Source organism: Mustela putorius, unplaced genomic scaffold (assembly GCF_011764305.1).
Source record: "Mustela putorius furo isolate JIRA1106 unplaced genomic scaffold, ASM1176430v1.1 tig00002074_pilon_pilon_pilon, whole genome shotgun sequence".
NCBI lineage: Eukaryota > Metazoa > Chordata > Mammalia > Carnivora > Mustelidae > Mustela > Mustela putorius.
In genome coordinates this window covers 64,740-85,809 of record NW_025421941.1, presented here as the reverse complement: position 1 = coordinate 85,809, position 21,070 = coordinate 64,740, and the positions used below count along the sequence as shown (strand labels likewise).

Sequence of the window (21,070 nt, the reverse complement as noted above, 5' to 3'; positions counted from 1 at the left end):
AAGCAGAGCCTGCATTGGAACCAGGCACTGTGGCTCCAGACCCCAACTCTTCACCCTTGGGCTTCTTGCAGCACGCCTGCTTCCCTGTCACTAAGAACTTGGTGCAGGAGTTTAACAGTACCTTTAACTTCTAGTTTTTCTTTCTCAGAACTGAATCTGCATTGCAGTGCATCTCTGCATAAACATGTGTTTAATTTTGTCACCTTTAATTTTGTTTTTAGGTAAGATCTGAAGGAGTCAATCTGTTTCTTCGGTGGCTTCAAGCACTTCAGACAAACTTTGCAGAAGAGCAGGTGCTGATTTTTGCTTGCCTCATCATGCCTGGTTTCCCAGCGATCATGTCATCCAGAGGGACCTGCATGGTGGAGACACTCATCAGCCCTAGCCCTGGTGTGGCAGATGGTGAGGAACATTTTAGCCAGCTTTACAGGTTGAAATGACTCTGGAAATTCTCTTGAGGGATTCCTCAGCTTGTCATGATCCTGAATAGAACCCTTTATTTCATAAATGGGTTTGGAGGAGGAATTATCCCCTGCTCTTGTTCACAGTAATGTCTTACAGACATTAGAAAGAATCAGAGCCTTTTTTATATGCAATGAGGACAGGCGACATTTAGTGAAGTGGTGGAAACAGGAATGGAAGGGAGGACTCAGATGTTGGAAACATCATGTATCTGGAGTGTTTTCTTGGCTGTGAATGAAATTTAAATCTGCCATCCAAAACTACTGTTTATTGTCCTCAGCATGATTGTTTCACGAGTGGACATTCATCTGCTCACCCAGCTGTGTATTTTCATGCTGCATTCATGGAAAGACAGTAGCTGCTTCCTGGGAAAGTCATGGCAACCATCTGTGTCCCATGAGTTTTTAAGGAACTTGCCAGTTAGGGCCATTGATTGATTAATGCACATCACTTTATTGCCCAAAGACAGGTATTTGATCCTTAGGCTGACCAAAGCAGAATTTGGCAGAGAGAAGAATAGTTTAGAGGGAGAGGTGGCTTCATGGGACTTTGTACCATATTTCCAACCCTTTGATGCTCGCTGGCCTGGAGTGTAGTGTGAGCAGGTTCCAAAGGAGGGGCAGATGTATTTTAATGAAGGCCATTTTTTAAAAACCCTTTGAACGTTGGTGAAAGAACTCCTTTTTTTTTCCCCACTCTGGAGCAAAGATATATCCACAAGAATCACTCCACTCTTGCCGGCCATATCAGGGGAAAGGATCACTGAGGACCAAACATGCTTTTTCCTTCAAGTACTATTGAACTGTATGGTATTCAGGTAAAAGCAAAATCTTGGATAATTCAGGAATGGTATTCCTCTTGATGGGAAAGAGGAAACATTGCTTATTTTCTCCCAGCTCATCCATATTTTGTATGTTTGTTTGTTTTTTGAGTTGACTCTTTATGATATTTCACTAGAACTTGAATATGTGCTATATCACATCAGCAAAGACCTGGCATACATAATATTTTGTGTGAGAGTGTATGTCAAGGAAACATTTCAGTTCTCCCATCTGCTTTCATATTACCATATTCACACAGAGCACTTCACTTCTAACACTGTGGCTGAGGCTGTGGATTTTTCCCTCACCAGGCAACTCTGCAACACCAGCTGGGTGTCCTGTAGTTCCACTCAGCTTGACATTGTCTGCCTTGATCCCACAGGTTAAGGGCTCAGTCCCATCAGTCTGTTCCATCACATTTAGGTGCCAGTCACAAGTAGGAGGGTCCCATGTTACCCACAACTTCTCTACAACTTGACTACAAATCAGAGGTTCCTTCAACTCCTCCTCCGGTTCAACTGAGTGGCTCACAGAACTCTGGGAAACATTTGTTTTCATTTACAATTTATGAAAGGTATGATAAAGGATACAGATGAACAGTCAGATGCAGAGACACAAAGGGCACAGTCTGGGAGGGTCCCAAGCACAGGAATGTCTATTCCTGTGGAGCTGGGTTTTATCTCCCTCCTGGTACCTGGATATGTTTACTTACCTGGAAGTTCCCTGAAACCCCTGCTATGAGGATTTTTATGGAGGCTTCCTTACATAGATGTGCTCTGCTTTCAGCCCCCTCCCCTCTCTGGGGGAATGTAGGGGTTGGGGTGGGGGTGCCAAAGATTCTAAATTCTAATCATGGTGTGGTCTTCCTGGTGATGTGTCCTCACTGAGGAGCCATCTGGGAGCCCACCCAGAGTTGTGTTATTAGAACAAAATATTAAACTCAAAATGGATGAAAGACCTCAATGTGAGATAGGAATTCTTGCCAGTTTTCTTAAGGGGATTATTTCTCTCTGCTATCCCTCAAGATTCTGTCCTTGCCTCCCTTCCTGACTGCACTGTCCTATTGGGCAGGTGGAATGGACCAGTAGGGTCAAAATGCACAGCTTCTAGAAGACAAAGGGATACTCCAGTCTGCTCTCAGGACTTTGGAGTCTTTGTGTTTTTGGTGCTGGCGAAAGGAAAGAGAGGAGAGCAGACAAGAAAGAATGCTAAGTCATTAGAGAGAACTGGTGGGATAAAATACAGGCATGATGAGTAGAATGAGTTTAAAAACATGATACCATTGGGTGATTTTTTTTTAAATACTCAGTAAGAATATTTTTAACAAAGTGAACCATTTAGTTTTGAAATATTCATTCTTAGCATCATTTGAGTTTTAAGATAGGATTACATTACATGATTGTCAACATTATTTGTCACCATGACTTTTTTTTTTTTTAAATTTCGGATAGGAATTTTAATAAGATAGCATTTTATTTCAGTAGACATTTAAGTTAAAATTTAAATGTACATGTGTTCTTTCCCACATATTATCCAAAGACTACAAATTAGAGTGGAAGAATAAGGGGAATCAAGATACTTGTTTTAAAGTTCTTTTTACATTGTTTTGAAAATATTGTCTTCCTCATTTATTTCCATCATTTACCATGTTAGCAAAATCTACAAACTTGTACTTGGTAAGTACTGATTGGGCTTGGTATAGAGGATGTCCACAGGGAAGCTGCCATTCTCTTTCAAAGTGACCTTTGTTTATTTTTAAGCAAAATATTCACTTTATTCTTATATTTAATGGTAACTTTATTGTAAGAGGTTTAAAGTTTCCTAATAAATTATTTTACCTATTTGTACAAACTATTTATTTGTACCTCAGGAAGACTGTGGCTCCTAAAATAATTCAACATGTGTCATGATTCTTCTTGGTATAATTATATTTAAAATTATGTTTTAAAATTTTAATTTTTAATTGAAAGTGTTTATTGAAGGCAGTGTTTATTTTCTCATGCAAAGATGTTGAAATAAACATTCTTGTTGAAGTCTTCTCTTAAAGGTGTTGAGGTATGGTGACCCCAGACCCCAGACCTTGCCCAGTGGTGAGGCAGACCATCCCAGGCCATGCAACTGCCCAGAGTAGCCCTTCCTTATATCCTGGATCTTTCATCCACTAGGTGCTACTTACAGCTTCTTATGGGGGAGCGAATATTTGGGCAACTGTGCAACCTAAGGGCAGTAAGGTCCAGAAAGGAAGGAAACATGAGGGAATTTCTAGTTTCACTACTCAGGGTTTTTTGGTTTTTGGGTTTTGTTTTTTGTTTGTTTTTTTTTCCCCTATGAAAAATGAAGGCTCACAGGACAGAAGTATACCTTTGATTGGTGATGGGGTGGGGAAGCAAATTTTCTTCTCCCTATTATTGGAAAGCAGGAAAAATTAGTTAAAGTGAATAATCAGAAACAATTTGGGAGGGAAAAAGATCACAACAGGCATTAATCCATGTGGTGAATGTGGACTACTAATTCAGTTGTCTTTGGGTGTTTACTTACATACACACAAATGTGCATGCTTGGATCAGGGGAAAACAGCAGAAACTTGATGCATTTTGAAAGATGTAGAAGTACTAACCTTTAGAGGTACCGGGCTGTGTATTTGTTAGCTATCTGTATATGGGTATTTTTTTCAGAACTTGTTTCTGATTTGATAAATAGTCTATAGTCTAGATTCACTGTGGAAAACAGTATGCTTTACTATATTGAAATTAAAGTTCTTTGTTGAGAACTTGTCTGCCTCATGCAAGTGCCTCCAGGTATATAAAAGGTGGGAGGTCGGGGTACCAGGTGGTGGGTATTATAGAGGGCATGGATTGCATGGAGCGCTGGGTGTGGTACAAAAAAAAACAATGAATACTGTTATGCTGAAAATTTAAAAAAAAAAAAGAAAGTCAGTAAGAGAGCTGGGCATACAGCAAGTAGTAGGTCAAGTCCAATACCATATAATTTTTTGTATTGATTATGAAATTTAAAGAAGGAGAAAGGGGGACTTTTTTTTTTATTCTATTTCTTTTCAGTGTTCCAGAATTCATTGTTTATGCACCACACCCAGTGCTTCATGCAATACGTGCCCTCCATAATACCCATCACCAGGCTCACCCAACCCTCTACCTACCTCCCTTCTAAAGCCCTCAGTTTGCTTCTCAGAGTCCACAGTCTCTCATGGTTTGTCTCCCCCACCAATTTCCCTCAACTCACTTCTCCCCTCCATCTCCCAATGTCCTCTGTGTTATTCCTTATGCTCCAGAAGTAAGAAACCATATGAAAATTGACTCTGCTTGACTTATTTCACTCAGCATAATCTCTTCCAGTCCAGTCCATGTTGATACAAAAGTTGGGTATTCATTCTTTCTGATGGAGGCATAATGATCCATATTGTATATGGACCACATCTCTATCCATTCATCCATTGAAGGGCATCTTGGTTCTTTCCACACTTTAGTGACTTTGGCCATTGCTGCTATGAACATTGGTGTACAGATGGCCCTTCTTTTCACTACATCTCTATCTTCTTGGTATATACTGAGTGCAGTTGCAGGGTCATAGGGCAGCTCCATTTTAATTTTTTTGAGGAATTTCCACACTGTTTCCCAATGTGGCTGCACCAAGAAAGGGACTTGTTATTAATTCTGTGGAGCTGGTCAAGTCTGATACTCAAAGATGAATTCTTTCAGACATAAAGTAGTTTATACTGATTCTATTCTTCAGATTCATCTACAAGGAAAAGGCTATAAAACTAAAGTCCCATGGATTTGATTAGGGTAGTATTGGATGTTAAAGTACCTGAAATGATGAAGAACGTCTGTACATTCTTCTAGATTTGTTTCAGTCCTAAAATATTAAATTAGTTATAATGTATGTGAAAATATCCTTACTATTAGAATTGCTTATCCTTTCTCAAAATTTTTAGTGGCTTAGTACTTAGTACTTTCACCACTGTATGCCATAGCTGTAATAAGCAAGCAGTAACAGGAGCCACCATCCCACCTTTGTCAGGTCACAAGGCAGAATCAGAAACAAGTCTACCAAAAAAATGTCATACCTAATAATTTCTGGTACTTTAATTTTAAAGTTTTAGTTGATATTCATCCAATCAAATATATAGCTGAGGTATATGTTTGTGAGAAATTGAACTGTTTAGGGTGGTGGGTTAAACTCACTCCCCTAATCATGTATTCTGTTTTCTTCCAGACATCCCCCATTTGAGACCAGCGCCAGTGTATGTACATTACTACAACTCAAGACAATGAAAACATTTATAGTATAAAAATTGCATACATGGCAGTTCACATTGTTTTTATTAAATGGATTATAAATTTCTTTTTGGAAAAAAAGTATCTAGCTATAATCCAAAACACTCAAAATCGAGTTGCTGTACTGCCCCAAATCATACAGGTATGTCATTCCTCTTTTTCTTATATTTTACATAGGTAAAAATACACTAACACATACCAAAGTAATTGACTCATAGGGTTTTTGGTTCCTAAAGGATGCTGGTTCTAGGGATTGTGTTTATGGGTGGGCTCTCTCTCTGTTGCTGAGGTGTCAGAGGGACTTCTGAGGTAGCACTTGCCATGCTCTGCTGACATTGCCATGACAAGGTGATCTTGGGGGCCAAGGAGATGTTCTGAGAACATGGTGTTGTGTGCAGTCTCCTGGACCCTCTCATTTTCCTTCCTTTTCTCAAGAACCAGTGACATCAGAGCATAAGACCAGGCACCTGTGTTGCCTTCACCCATCCCCAGCACCAGGCAGGCCCTCAAGAATCATGTAGGTGGGCTGTGGGAAGGACCTATTCGACTGCCAAGTGCCTTTTGGCATCTCAGGGGGATCAGTGGAAGAGCATCTCAGAATTTAGAGGTGCCATGATGGAATGCCTGGAAGAAAAGGCCGTCTCTTTCGAAGGCTTTCAGAGAAGACCTCTTTCTGTGTGGGGCCCATGGTATACCTTCCCTCTCTTGTGGTCCTTGGTCATAGAGAAATGGGCTTTCCTAGCAGGTTGAGTTGCTTAGAGACTTTGTGCGTGTACACAAGGACAACTTGGGGAGGTTTGAGAGCAGCTGCTTCATGGCAGGGGCCTGCTTTTATGCACAAAGCATGGTCCCCTTAGAGCAGGTTCGCTGATGCCCCGGAGTTCCCAAAAGTGTGACTAGGCCTGAGCTGGAAGAGTTCACACACCTGAGTGGCAGGTAGCATCTTGGTGGAGGAACACCAAACTGAGGTCCAGAGCACGTGTCCTCATTGATTAAGAACTGACTACAGAGCTAGAGAAACTTATTGTCAAGAAGTCTGAGGGGGATACAGTTACAGTAAAGAGCAGCAAAATACTTTTTGATTTTGAAAGGGAGCTTTGGGGTGCGTGGGTGGCTCAGTTGGTTAAATGTCTGCCAGAGATCAAACCCTGTGTTGGGGGGCGGGAAGTCCCTGCTCAGTGGGGAGTCTGCTTCTCCCTCCCCCTTTCCCTCTGCCACTCCCCCTGTATGTGCTCACTTTCTCTCTGTCTCTCTGTGTCAAATAAATTTTATAAATCTTTTAAAACATAAAAATACAAGAAAGATTGAAACTTAAATTTACTAGTTGTAACATGTAATAGGAACACTGTAAACAGTAATGATCACTGCTGAGAACAAAATTGATTTTTTTAAAGATTTTATTTATTTGACAGAGAGAGATCCCAAGTAGGCAGAAAGGCAAGCAGAGAGAGAGAGAGAGAGAGAGGAAGCAGGGCTCCCCACCGAGCAGTGAGCCCAATGCAGGACTCGATCCTAGGACCCTGAGATCATGACCTGAGCTGAAGGCAGTGGCTTAACCCACTGAGCCACCCAGGTGCCCCACAAAATTGATTTTCCAAAGGAATATCCCTGAACACTGAGGAAAATTTCAAAGAGATGGAAATGAGAAACGAATAAGTAAGATCTGAGGTCAGGTCCAAATCTACCTTGCAAGTATCCTGAGGACAAAAGGAGAAAATAACAGAAGTTATAACTGAACTAATGCAGCATTTACTTGAGCTGAAAAACAGTCATGCCTTCAGTTCATAAAGCCTTCAAGTCCCAGGGAGAATTAGTTGAACAGACTCAAACCAAAACAGACATAAACCTATTTGACTTTCAGGGACTAAGAAAAAATTGTCAGAGTTCCAAACAGAAACCACCAGTTCCTTCTAGAAAATGAGACAGAGTATCATTGAATATTGACTTTAAGCTCTATCCCTCAGAGCTGAAAGAACTCTCTTTCTTAGAACTCTTGCTTCCTATCACATATGTAAGCAGATGTCAGATTGATTAACATTGTAAATTGGTTTAAGCTCTAACTCTACAAACAAAATGATAAAGAATTTGGAGACAATCTAGGGGCATGTAAATATTTGGGAAGTGGTAGACTACCTTAGGTAGAGATAAGACCCACAGACCATAGAAGAAATGACATGCCACTTTATTTTAAAAAATTAAAAAAGATTTGTATATCAAAAAATAGAGTAAAGCTGCATGTGGGCAACAGGCTGTGAAAAGCATCTGTAACATCAGCTGTTCAAAGAGTTCATGTCTCTGAAGTGCCTACAAATTGAGAAGAAGACAAACAGTCCGATTGAAAAACAGACCAAATGAGAGGAAGGAGAAGTTCATGGAAAAGGAAACAGAAATGACCCTGGATTTCATATTGAGCCAGGGAACACCATTAGTTCTGGACCATGTTGAGACACCTTTATTTCACTCACCCTGTAGACAAAAACTAAAAATCATCAGGTAGTCAAAAATTTGCATGAAATCATATATAAGAAACACAGTCCCACTCTTTGATAAATTTTACAGTCTATCTTATGTGATTGTTGAGTCAATTCAAAACAATCTGTTTAGAGACTCTGACTTTTCCCTACTTGGTTACAAATTTTCAGGGAACCATCACTGTATTTATTGAGAATAAGTTCCTCATTCTTGAAAAATACATTTGAGTGATGAAAAATAGCAAGAATAGCGGAATAACCACAAATTCAAGGTTCTAGTTTTCCCCCCACGCTTAGTTGGAAAGGAAACTTTTCACACATGTGAGTCATCTACTTTTATTATCTGGCTTTCTTAGCTTCCGTAAAGTCTGACCTCATGAATCATTTTGGATGGTTGTCTCATCCTAACTCAAACTGTCTGAAAGATTAAAAAACAAAACAAAACAAAACAAAACAAAAACCTTCAATCTCATGAAGAAGCAGCTCATGGCAGGGCTTGCAGAGAATGTGTTTTATTCACACTGTCTCCATGATTCTCTCCATTTTTCCTACTCTGCCCTTTCCCTCTGGCCAGTTTGTCTTCCACCCCCTGATGACTGTGTGATGGCTGCCCGCAGTGGGGGCACTGCTTTCCTTGTTCACATTCAGAGACAACCCAGATATTTCTGTAAAGCCCTTCCCGTTTGTGTGCGTGGGACAACCTAGGTTACTGTCTCTCGTAGAACAGTATCAAGGCACTGGTTGTTGTGCAGCTGGCTGTGTGAATGGCCCAGGAGGAATATGACTGGCTTCCATGACAGAACCCTTCCCTGTAGTGTGGATGGGGCCAGCTTCCTGTGAGTCACCTGGGCTGCAGTGGAGGAGGCACACGGTGCACTGGGGTTCAGGGAGGGGGAGGGGGGAAGGATGCTGGCAGTCAACTCTCCAGGCCCAGTACTACCACACCCTGAAGATAGTCCTACCTAGAAATGGTCCCTGCCATTGTACAGACTCAATATGTCTCACAGTGAGTTTTTCTAGTAGTTTTTTAGTGCCACTGTAGCAAATGACAAATTCTCAGTGGCTTGAAACAACACAAATTGATTATCTTGCAGTTCTGGAGGTCAGAAGTTCAAAAGGGTGTTAACAGCCTGTGTTCCTTCTGGAGGCTCTAGAGGAGAATCCACTTTCTTGCCTTGTCCTGCTTCTAAAGCTGCCTGCATTCCCTGGCTTGTGGCCCTTCATTGCACCACCTTTTATCCCTCTGTTTCCAACTTCACATTGCCTTCTGATTCTGATCCTCCTGTCTCCTTATGGATCCTCATGATTACATTGGGACCACCGAGGTGATCCGGGATAATCTCTCCCCCCCTCACACCTTAATTTAATCATGCTTGCTAAATCCCATTTGCCAGGTAAGATAAAGTACTCAGAGCTTCTTGGGCTCAGGGTATGGTCATCCTTGGGGCAGTCGCTATTCAGCTGATCAGTTGCCTCCTGTACTCCCTTTTATGCCTCACACCTCATCTCACATGTGTCTGCTGTGTTCCTCTCTTCATCTGCATTGCAAATGAGAAATGCAGCAATTTAAACCATTGAATATTAGATTTTGGAGATAGTTGCGGGAATAAAAGCACATATAATTTTATTTGTCTCCTAAAAGTTTTTGTTTGGAATTTTAAATTTTACCTAATTGTCCCTAGGTAAATTAAATATGATTCAATCCGTTGATCTGAAAAATCTTTTCAAAGAGTATACCGCTGTTGTAAAGGCCCTTCAAAACAGTATTTTGAGTGCTGTTTCCAAATGAAGTTTACACTTTCACTTATCACTGTATTAAAGGTCATGTTTGAGGGTTTTTTGTGTGCGTGCTTTTTTCCAAAGTGAACTTGCTTCTCTATCTAAAACTAATACCTCGAACAGTATTTTTCACCAGGGAGGAGAGGAATTAGTGTATCTTCTAGACTAAGTTTTCTTTCCATGTGAAGAATCTGTTAGGACTAATATTCATGGGAGAAGGAAAAGACAGTAGCTCTTACACCCCATATACTATGTTGACAACAACAGCATAAGCCTGACCAAAGCTGTACATCTTGGTGCATCATTTCAGCTGAAATGTGTTCAGTGAAGTATGATTTATTCCTTAGTAATTCATTTTTGTGTGAGATAAAAGTACATCAACAGAAATTAGGGAAAGCAGAGTGGTAATTTTAAAATTTCATCAGTGACTGTTTTTTACCAGTTCTATAAGCACATTAATTGATATTAAAACTCATAAAAGCTCATTTGGGAATGAAAAAGAAAGTTTGAGGTGGTATTGATTTTTTCAATGATATTTGTATTTATGTGTATGATTACGCTTAGTTACACTTTGATTGAGTCCGAATGTGCCCTTCAACAATAATCCATGGGCTCTGGGTTTCCTGAAGTTGTATGTCATGGGGTGAACAGTTAGAAAAAGTGAATCCCACAAATTGACAACTCTATGGGGGTTTATATATTACACAAACACATTTGTTTGTTGACTGCCACTCCAGTACTTTCTGTGTCCTAGAGCTCTACCCACGTGGTGCAGGCTGCCCCCATCTGTGCTGGAGAATCAGGACGGGGCATTCAGTGGCCCTAGGCATCCCCACAGAGCTGCAGTTGCATCCTCTCATTTCCCACCTAGTTTGTGGGCATCCCCCTTTAGCTTGACCCTGACAGTGGACAGGTCTCAGTATGAGCTGTCTTTGGGAAGAAACAAGATGTTGGGGGGCAGCGGTAGTTGTTGATGGGAAGTTTTAAGTGTCAGGTTGTATCTTGCAATTTCCTGAACCCTGGCAGTGCAGGCCTGGGCCAACATGGTATGTCTGTTTCACCGACCAAATCTTTCTCATGTGCCCAAAAAGTGAAACCATATTGGCATTTGCCACCAGAATCAACTAAAACAAAATAATAGTTGAGAATTCCAGCTTGGTTATAGTGAGTGGAAAATGGACCTCTCTCTGTTGTTAATTCTTACATATGATTTTACTGTTCATCTTCATAAAAGGGATAAGAAATGAGGAAACTTGGATTATCAGTTTGTTTTCACTCTCATCACTCACTACAGTTATAATTGTCAAAATACCAAGAAGTTTTTGGAAAGTTTTTTTTTTCTTTTTTTTCTTTTTTTGTGGAGGGAGTAGGGCTAAGACTCTCTATCAAGAGAAGTCGTTTTCAATTTATGGTATGATGGGAAATCCATCTCGTATGTCCTATTTGGATAACAGAGCTCACTTTTAATTTTTTTAAACTTCCTTTGATTTTTTTTAAAGATTGTATTTATTTATCAGAGAGAGAGGGGGGGGGGGAGAGCAAGCACAGGCAGACAGAATGGCAGGCAGAGGCAGAGGGAGAAGCAGGCTCCCTGCCGAGCAAGGAGTCTGATGTGGGACTCGATCCCAGGATGCTGGGATCATGACCTGAGCCGAAGGCAGCTGCCCAACCAACTGAGCCACCCAGGCGTCCTTTGATTTTTTAATTGAAGTATAGCTGACCCACAATGTTGCATTAGTTTCAGATATAAAACATAAGATTTGACAAGTGTGTATGTTATGCTGCGCTCGCCGTACTGTACCACCAACCATATTCCCCATGCTGTGCCTTTCATCCTGCAACTTATTAATTTTGTAACTGGAAGCCTGTTATCTCCCACTGTACTTCACGCATTTTGCCTGTCCACCCACTGCTTCCTCTTTGGAAACGATCAATTTGTTCTCTGTAGTTATGGGTCTCTTTCTGTTTTTCTGTGTGTTCAGAGAACTTTTTAAGATAACTTAGTGCCTTGGGACGCCTGGGTGGCTCAGTTGGTTAAGCAGCTGCCTTCGGCTCAGGTCATGATCCCAGTGTCCTGGGATCGAGTCCCACATCAGGCTCCTTGCTCCGTGGGGAGCCTGCTTCTCCCTCTGACTCTGCCTTCCACTCTGTCTGCCTGTGCTCGCTCTCACTCGCTCTGTCTCTGACAAAGAAATAAATAAAAAATCTTATTAAAAAAAAGATAGCTTGGTGCCTTTAAACATATTCTTTGATTGATTTACATTATTTTGGATACGATTTGCCATGTTGCCCAATTAGTTATGTAATGACTTCAAAATTTGGGGGCTTAAAACAACCCTTTTGTCATATTACATATGTTTTGGGGGTCAGAAATTAGGGCAGGATCTCATGGGGCAATTTTTATGCTTAATACGGCATTAACTGAGGTCAGTGGGTGGTGGCCTTCAGCAGGTGGCTGCTTGGTCTAGAGGATTCAGGATGACTTTATGCACATGCCTGTTACTTTGATGGGTACAATTGGGAGATGAGGCTCAGCTGGCCCTCCACTTCCGTGCTGTCTTTGTAACAAGGTTGTTGGACTTCTTTCCTGTCCACTCAGAGCTCCAATAGCAAATGTTCCAAGAGAGGGGTTCCTTTTGGACTTGGGCCTGAAACTGACACAAGTTTCTTCCACTCTCTTCCACTGTTTAACACAGTCACAGAGCCCATGTGAATCAAAGGGAATAGGGAATCATAGGATTTGTGATCATTTTTTAACGTGCTACATATGTTCATATGTGCATTTTTTCCCGTTTCTCTGACCTGTGGGAAAATGGAAGTTATTGATCAAAGAGTGACAGGTTATCAAGCTGTATGAGAGACATTAGACTTAATCCAACCTCCATACTTTATAAAGAATATATATGTAGGTGCACATGTACATCTCCATATCAGTTATTATATATACACTGTATATCACTAAAAATGGTGTCCGTGGATCAGCAGCCAGTTCTTCTGTTTTCATAGGAATGAAAAGGACTCGTCATTCCCCGGCAAATCTGAAGAAAGCAGTGAGAGCAAGAGTAAGGGAGAAAGAGAGTGAGAGGAGCATCTGATGGGATAGGATTTCTTACAAAAGGAGTCTTGAAATGACCAGAGAAAACAGACCAACAGAAAAGGGCAGACTTTGACCAAGCGGTGCTCAACGACGTGAATATCCACATGGAACATAAGAGGTTTTAACGCTATTCCCTACTGATGGAGCCTACATACTAAAGAGGACATCAGAAGTTTTCTGGAAGATAGAATAGAAAACCATTTTGAGGAACTGGGGGAGGTGGCAGAGATGAGTGGAACAGAATACCAAAAACAGGAAGCCTAAGGAAGCTTGGGTGCCGCTTCCAGTCAGCGACGAGAGAAGAATTAGGCACGAACCAGTCATCTGCAAAAGACGGGGAGCAGGGGACGACAGTCCACAAGGACAGCTGCCAGGAACACTCCACAGTCTCACTTTTATTGGATAGAAAACAATAGCCAATAGAAGGATTGAGGAAGGTCAAATGTTAATCCCGTCTTGCTGAGAAGCAAGAAGGAGGATAAAGTTTATAGTTAAACAAGCACATTGAAAGAACTCTTCTAACTAACAACGGGCACTTCTGGGAAGAGAAAGGCTGGATAACGGATAAGGGAGGCAGGCAGTTTTCATTCCACCCTGAGTTGACCTGGTGTTCCCGGGTGCTCCGCTTTCCTGAAGCAGGCGGCATTCCGCCCTGGGCCGGCCGGGCTTCCAGCCAGCGCAGCTTCTGTGAAGGGGGTTGGCGTTCCGCCCTGAGCGAGCTGGGCATCCCCAGCTACCCAGCTTCACAGTCATATATCCTCCTTTTCCCCAAAGACCTGTTGCCAGTGTATGTATTTCTAGAGGTCATATGTAAATGTGCTTGGTAACTAGTAAAATCCTCCAGGGGTTACAGTTTAAGTAACAAATTGTTCTGAGGGGCAGCAGCAGTTGGGAAGTTGGACTCTACTCATTCCAAGGTTCCAAACAAAAAATCTTGCCCAACAAATGACAAGACTAAAAGTATGAAAGGCTCTATGGAGATACCAGATAAGGAACTGTATACAACTCTAGATAGGAGAACCTAGGAAACAAGAAGGATAGATAGGTAACTTCAAAACAATGAAAATCCTAGAGCAGAAATATCCCAAGGAGAAAACCATCGGCCAAGAAACATGAAAAGATTCCTGAAATCCTCAGTGATCACAAAACAACAAAGGAAAACACAATGTGTTAGTGTTAACCCAAGGAGGGAGACCCCAAAGAGTGTTGCTTAATCCAATGGATTGAATCATGAAAAACGGATTTAATCATGGAGTGGGGCACCTGGGTAGCTGCTTTCTGCTGGGATCCTGATGCCAGGGTCTTGGGCTCCAGACCTTCCTGGGGCTCTGTGCTCAGCAGGAAGCCTGCTTCTCCCTCTCCCACTTCCATGGCTTCTACTCCTTCTCAAATTGGGCTCCCTCTCTCACTGTCTCTGTCTTTCTGTCCAGTTCATCAATCAATCAAACAATTCCTTCAGTTCAAGAAGTAAAAATCAAATGTTGATGCATGGGGCCCTAAAGAACGACAAGAATATGGAGGGTTGTTTGATGATTTTTTTAAGATTTTCTTTCTTCCTTTGACAGAGAGGAGAAGGAGGGAGAGAGACAGGCAGAGAGAGAGGTGTAAACGGGCTTCCTGCTAAGGAAAGAGCCAGATGCAGGGCATGATGCGCAGGCTGCTGCCTCGACAAGTCCACCGTGAAGCCCTGCAGCAGCTCCAGCAGTCCCAAGCGGATCTCAGGAGCGCGCTCAGAGGGCGCTGGAGGCGTTCAAGGAGGCTTGCCCCAAGGCTCCCTGGGCTCAGCTGCTCCCTGCTGCTCCCTGCCATGGCAGCACCCAGGGCGGCGGGGGCAAAGGCGGCATCCGCGGAGGGAGCCCGGACCTGGGAGGGCGGGCAGCACCTCGGGCACCTCCCGCTCGCCCTGGGGCCTGTCACTTCTCTCCCCACCCCTCCCACTCTCAACCATTGTTCCCTTCTGTGAAGGGTTTTCATACTTGGTTTTAGGGCAAGAGCACAATTGAGTGTGATGGGGGAAGGGCAGGACCAAAAGAGAGAACCAGTGGACTCAGCCCTGAGCCCAGAGCTTTCCTCAGGGCTCAATCTCAAGAACCTGAGATCACCACCTGAGCCAGAACCAAGAGTTGGGCACTTCACTGAGGGTGCCACCCAGGTGCCCCTCAGCTGTTGTGGACCAATTTCTGGAGAGGGGTGCCTGCGTGGCTCTTTTAGTTCAGCAACTGCCTTGGGCTCAGGTCATGACCCCGGTCTTGCAGGATCTCCTCCCGCCTCGGGCTCCCAGCTCCTTGGGGAGTTGGCTTCTCCCACTGACCTTCTCTTCTCTCATGCTCTCTCTCACTCATTCTCTCACAAAGAAAGAAAGAAAAGCTTTCCAAAAAAATGTCTTTAGCCTTGTTTTATGGGCTTCAATATGGTTGATCTCAATGAGTTTTCTCATCGGATGCAGACAACTTGAGGATAGCCATGTCTTTCTAAAAGGGTCCTTTTGTGTTCTGAAATGTCTTCTTTCTCTGTTCATTTATCAGGTGTCTTTTTATTGTCTCTTCTCAAGACCTAGGATTCGTTTGGGTAAGCTCTAGTCCTTTTCATCCTTTTTCTTTCCACAAAATCTATAGTAGCCTCTGAATCCTTCTAAGTAGAGTTTATTTTTCACTGACCTATTGAGGTCTTTTCTTTCAATAGAATCTGAGTCTTTCACTCTGAAGGTCATTGTTGAAATGTTGAATTTGAAGTCTACTACCTCGCTAGGTGTATTTTCTTTTTCCTGTCTATTCCTTCTTCCCTTTCCCTTTAGAACTGCCTTCCTTTCGATGACCTGAGTCCTTTGGAGGCTAATCTCTGCCTTCTTTGACTGGCTGTCACAGGGGCAGACAGAGATTAGTAGGTATTTCTGACCCTTTTTACAATTGTTCTCCCCTTCTTTAGGGAAGCTCTAGAGTCAGCTTTCTCGGATGGATCATTTCATCCCACTCCTAACTCGTGCTCCTTACCGGGTCTCTACTGAATATTGTGACTTAGCCAGAAGAACACTTCCCTCTGGCTGGTTGGAACTCCAATGACCTCTAGCCTTGTAGGAGTCTTGGCAACCATCTGGTTCCGTTGCCTTGACTCTTTGTCAGAACCTGGAGCATTTTTTAAGACACACACTGCTTCCTATGGACCAAGGACTCAAGAGGACTCCAGTGTGTATTTTCAAGAGCTTGTTTTCTACTTGAATTCTGTCTCTCTGGAACCCATGGCCTTTTCATTACTCCAGCCTTCCTGAATTCCAGTCTCTCTTTCCTCACACCAGGGAGACTCCCATCTTTTCCTTGGAATCTCCTCCCTCCCCTCACCATCCAGAATTCCTCCAGGTGAAAAGCTGAGTGAATCCTGGGGCTCAGTTTATTTTTTTATTTTTTTGATTGTTTTTCTTTTCACAGGGTTCACAAATGTGCGTTCATTTTCAATGTTTTAAAGAGTTAGATATATAGATATATATATAGGTAGATATAGACATATCTATATCTATATAGATTGATACTTTTTTCTTTTCAATTCCTCATGGGCTTCTGATTGGTTACTTTTCCTCTCACAGAGTTTGTATTAGTTTTCTAGGGGTGCTATTATAAGATACCACAAGACTAGAGGCTGAAATAACAAAGTGGACAGAATTTGAGTCGTTCACTCTGAAGGTCATTGCTATATTAAATTTGAAGTCTACTACCTCGCTAGGCATATTTTCTTTTTCCTGTCTATTCCTTCTTCCCTTTCCCTTTTGAACTGCCTTCCTTTTTATAACCTGAGTCCTTTGGAGGCTACTGTCTGCATTCTTTTATTGGCTGTCACATGGGCAGTGAGAGATTAGTAGGTAATTCTGACCCTTTTTACAACTAACTAACTCAGGCTCCTTACCGGGTCTCTACAGAATATTCTGACTTAGCCAGAGGAACTCTTCCCTCTGGCTGGTTGTTACTCCAATGACCTCTAGCCTTGTGGGAGTTTTGGCAACCATCTGGTTCCATTGACTTGACTCTTTGTTAGTACCTGAAGTATTTTCTTAGACACACACTGCTTCCTATGGAGCAAGGACTGAAGAGGACACCAGTGTGTATTTCCAAGAGTTTGATTTCTACTTGACTTATTTCTCTCTTGAACCCATGGCCTTTTCATCACTCCAGCCTTCCTGAATCCCAATCTCTCTTTCCTCACATCAGGGAGACTTCCATCTTTTCCTTGGAATCTCCTCCCTATGTGCACCATCCAGAACTATTCCAGGTGAAAATTCGAGTGAATCCTGGGGCTCAGTTTTTGTTTGTTTGCTTGCTTGCTTTCCTTTTCACACGGTTTTCAAATGTCCATTCATTTTCAATGTTATAAAGAGTTATTTATATAGATATAGATATAGACATATCTATATAGATAGATAGATTTTTTTTCTCTTTTCCAATTCCTCGTGGGCTTCTGATTGGTTACTTTTCCTCTAACAGGGTTGTATTAGTTTTCTAGGGGTGCTATTACAAGATACCACAAGCCTAGAGGCTGAAACAACACAAGTGGACAGTATCACAGTTCTAGAGGCTACAGTGCTTATAGACCATGCTCCTTTTGGAGGTATTATGGGAGGATCTGTTCCAGGCCCCTTTTCCAGCTTGATGTATTTGGACTTTGGACTTCTTCACATGGCCCTCTCCCTCAGTGCATATCTGTGTATCCATAGTCTCCCTTAGAAGGACACAAGTCCTCCTGAATTAGGGGCCCAGGCTATTCAAATATGATCTCATCCACGCTAGTTACATCTCCAGGGACCCTATTTCCAAATAAGGTCACAAACCCAGGTGCTGGGGTTTAGGACTGGGATAGTATATATGCATACACACACAAACACACACACACACACATGTATGTGTGTATGTCTATATGTATTTATATTTGCATTTATATTTATATTTATATATACATATACTTTTTGATTTTTTTTCCTAATAAAACATTTTTGTTCAGAATCTCAGTCTTCCTTCCTTTCAATAGAATATGATTCGCATGCTTTTGGTACCTCCTGAACAATTCGAACACCTCTACCTCCTCAATTTCCATGAAAGTTATTCTTACCTAAAGTCGTCTGCCATTTATTTTTAAAAACAGTTCGCATCTTTTTGCAGTTTACAGTGTTTTTGGTTTGAGTATATGTTTATAGGCTGATGAAGGTGACTTTCGTCCTACTCTTTCCTTCTGAATTTGATCCTTTTTGAAAAAGTAAATTTTCTACTCTTTAAAAACAAGGACTTAGAAAAGCGAAATGGTTCTTTTTTGTGAGTCTGCATTCCATTTTCTCATTTTGCATGTGCTTTATGTGACCACAGTTTTGGGGGCTGACAGCATTTATCAGCATTTAAAAGAAAAAAACTTAATTGAAATTAATTTAAATTAAATATATTTAATTAAATTTAAAATTGAAAAAACAAATTAAATTTAAAATTTAAATTAAATTCATTGGAAGGGGACGTGAAACTTGAGAGACTAAGGACTCTGAAAATCAATCTGAGGGATTTGTAGGGGTGAGGGGTGGGAGGTTGGGGGAACCAGGTGGTGAGTATTAGAGAGGGCACAGATTGCATGGAGCACTGGGTGAGGTGTAAAAACAAGTAATACTGTTATGCTGAAAATAAAAATTAAAACAAAAATTGAAAAAAAACTTAAATAAATACTTTTAAAGAAAAAATGTATTTTACAAAAGGGATCTATGACTTTCTTTTTTTTTTTCTTGTTACTGTCAATGACATGAAGACAAAGTCAGCCTAACCTAGCCCTGTCAGCTATTAGCATGATCACTTATTTCAATGTGGAGTTAATTTAAAATGAACACTCTGGGAGAAATAAACTATATAAATCAAATATATAAGCATTATTCTAAAGTTTTGGACTTTGCTTCAAGAGAGTTGGCATATCTTTAGTTTCACTGTGAGAGCAATAACCAGTCACTGGGGTATCTAGTAGGATATGTAAACTGGTAGCAAACTGAAATGAATGCTAATATATACATCCATATACATGTATGCATTGTTTATACGGTATAATCATATATTAAATCCCATGGCTTTGGAAGAAAGTTCTGAACAGCTCTAATATAAAATGATAGAGAATATTGCAAAATAGAATATGTAGACTTTCAAATTGGAATTCAAAGTTTTGTGACAATTGTCAATATTTGCCAAACTTTTCAGTAGGTTCTTTGATGCCTGATTCTTTATTTGGGTATCAGAAAATCTTTTTCCCATATGGAAGCTTTACACATATTCCTAAGCCAAATGGAATAGACATTTTGACTTATATGCAAAAGATTTGTGGTCTTTGCAGAGTCATTACAATTTCTCTTGTGGTACAGATGAAGCCATAAATAAATATGTTTATATTTATTTATAAATAAGTATATTTATATATATATACTTTATACTTATAAATAAGCATATTTATAAATATACACATATTACATAAATTGTCTCATATGTTTTTGAATATCTTTTTTTTTTTTTAGATTTTATTTATTTATTTGACAGACAGAGATCACAAGTAGGCAGAGAGGCAGACAGAGAGAGAGGGGGAAGCAGGCTCCCTGCTGAGCAGAAAGTCTGATATGGGACTCGATCCCAGGACCCTGAGATCATGACCTGAGCAGAAGGCAGAGGCTTTAACCCACTGAGCCACCCAGGTGCCCTGTTTTTGAATATCTTAATTGCTCTTATTCTCTTGAGTATCTTACTGCATAGGCCCATACTTAAAGGAAGTGTGCACAGTGGGTTTCATCAAATATAATATTTTTCTTCTCTTTGTACCCTCATCCAATTCCAGTAAGTACTTTACTTACACTAAATCCCGTCAACTTAACCTGTACTGGTTATTCTTGTAAAAAAGAAATGTTAAAGAGTCTTGAAAACATGGTATTTTTTCCTTCTAAAATTTAGTCTTTTTTTAAATGTAAGCTAAAAAGAAAAGATAATCATTCTGTTAGAAACTTAGCCAACTGCATCTTCAGGTCTTCCTCTGTTATAATATATATTTTCAGTATGTCCTTCATACTAAATCTCTAATAGTATTCATTTCACTGGCTTTTGTGCTCAGAAAGGAAAATAAAGGAGACCTTGAGATTATAATAGCATTGACTAGTATTAAATGTGAGAATTTGATACCCAAAAAGGATAGCATTTGTTCAAGTTTACTTTGGTTTTAAAAATTAATATTTATTTATTTGAGTAATAAATTCATAAACCTAATTCATTCTTATATTTTTAACTTCAACAAGCAAAATTTATTACTCCATTTATAACTCAAAAAATATTAACAATCACTTCTAAGGAGACTGAGATTACTTTATAAACACATTAAAAAGTGAGCTTAGGGCACCTGAGTGGCTCAGTCAGTTAAGCATCTGACTCTGGTTTTGGCTCAGGTGGTGATCTCAGGGCTGTGAGAAAGCCCCAAGGTGGGCACTTCACCCAGCATGTCTGCCTGTACCTCTCCCTTTGCCTCTACCCCTCCCCCTTGCTCTCAGGAACATGCACGCACACACACTGTCTCTTTCCTTCTCAAATAAATATATAAAATCTTTTTAAAATTTTTAAAAGTTAGTTTAGATTTCTTTAAATATTTTTAATTGCATCTATATCCATTTGGATAATTAATTGTCCAATTTACAAACATATTTAAAATCTTTCATATATTTAACTCTTCTATACATAATAAATTAAATTTATAGACATGATGGACATCAAGTTCTCTTAAATATTCCAATATTATGCATAATCTTTGACATTTGACTTTAAAACCACAAGACTAAAATGATTATGCAGGCTACACATTTTGAATTAGAATCCTTATCTAATGTTATTTTTAATGAGTGATGGTTGACATGAAGACTAATAACCAATAACCTTCCAGATTCATGGTAAGGATGTGCTTTGAAGATAGGTCGGGCCATGTGATTTGTTTTGGCCAATAAAATAAGAGCAGAAGCAACATGTATTGCTTTGATGCCAGAAAACTTCAAGAGGCAGTGCTATATTGTCTTCCCCCAGAAACATTGATCAGCATTGCTCCAGATCGTGGTGACTCTGTCAGTGTCAGTCCCTCTACTTTTGTGGAACATGGGTGGAAACTGAGGGCATCATG

General features: G+C 40.7%; 1 long non-coding RNA gene across 1 annotated transcript; it reads left to right on the top strand.

Moving 5' to 3' along the window:
• The first annotated feature begins 315 nt into the window (after positions 1 to 315).
• On the top strand, positions 316 to 13,773 carry LOC123394238. Its single transcript, XR_006608980.1, has 3 exons — positions 316 to 402; positions 5,517 to 5,720; positions 12,835 to 13,773. It is a non-coding gene; the product is annotated as an uncharacterized LOC123394238 (long non-coding RNA).
• Positions 13,774 to 21,070: the final 7,297 nt, after the last annotated feature.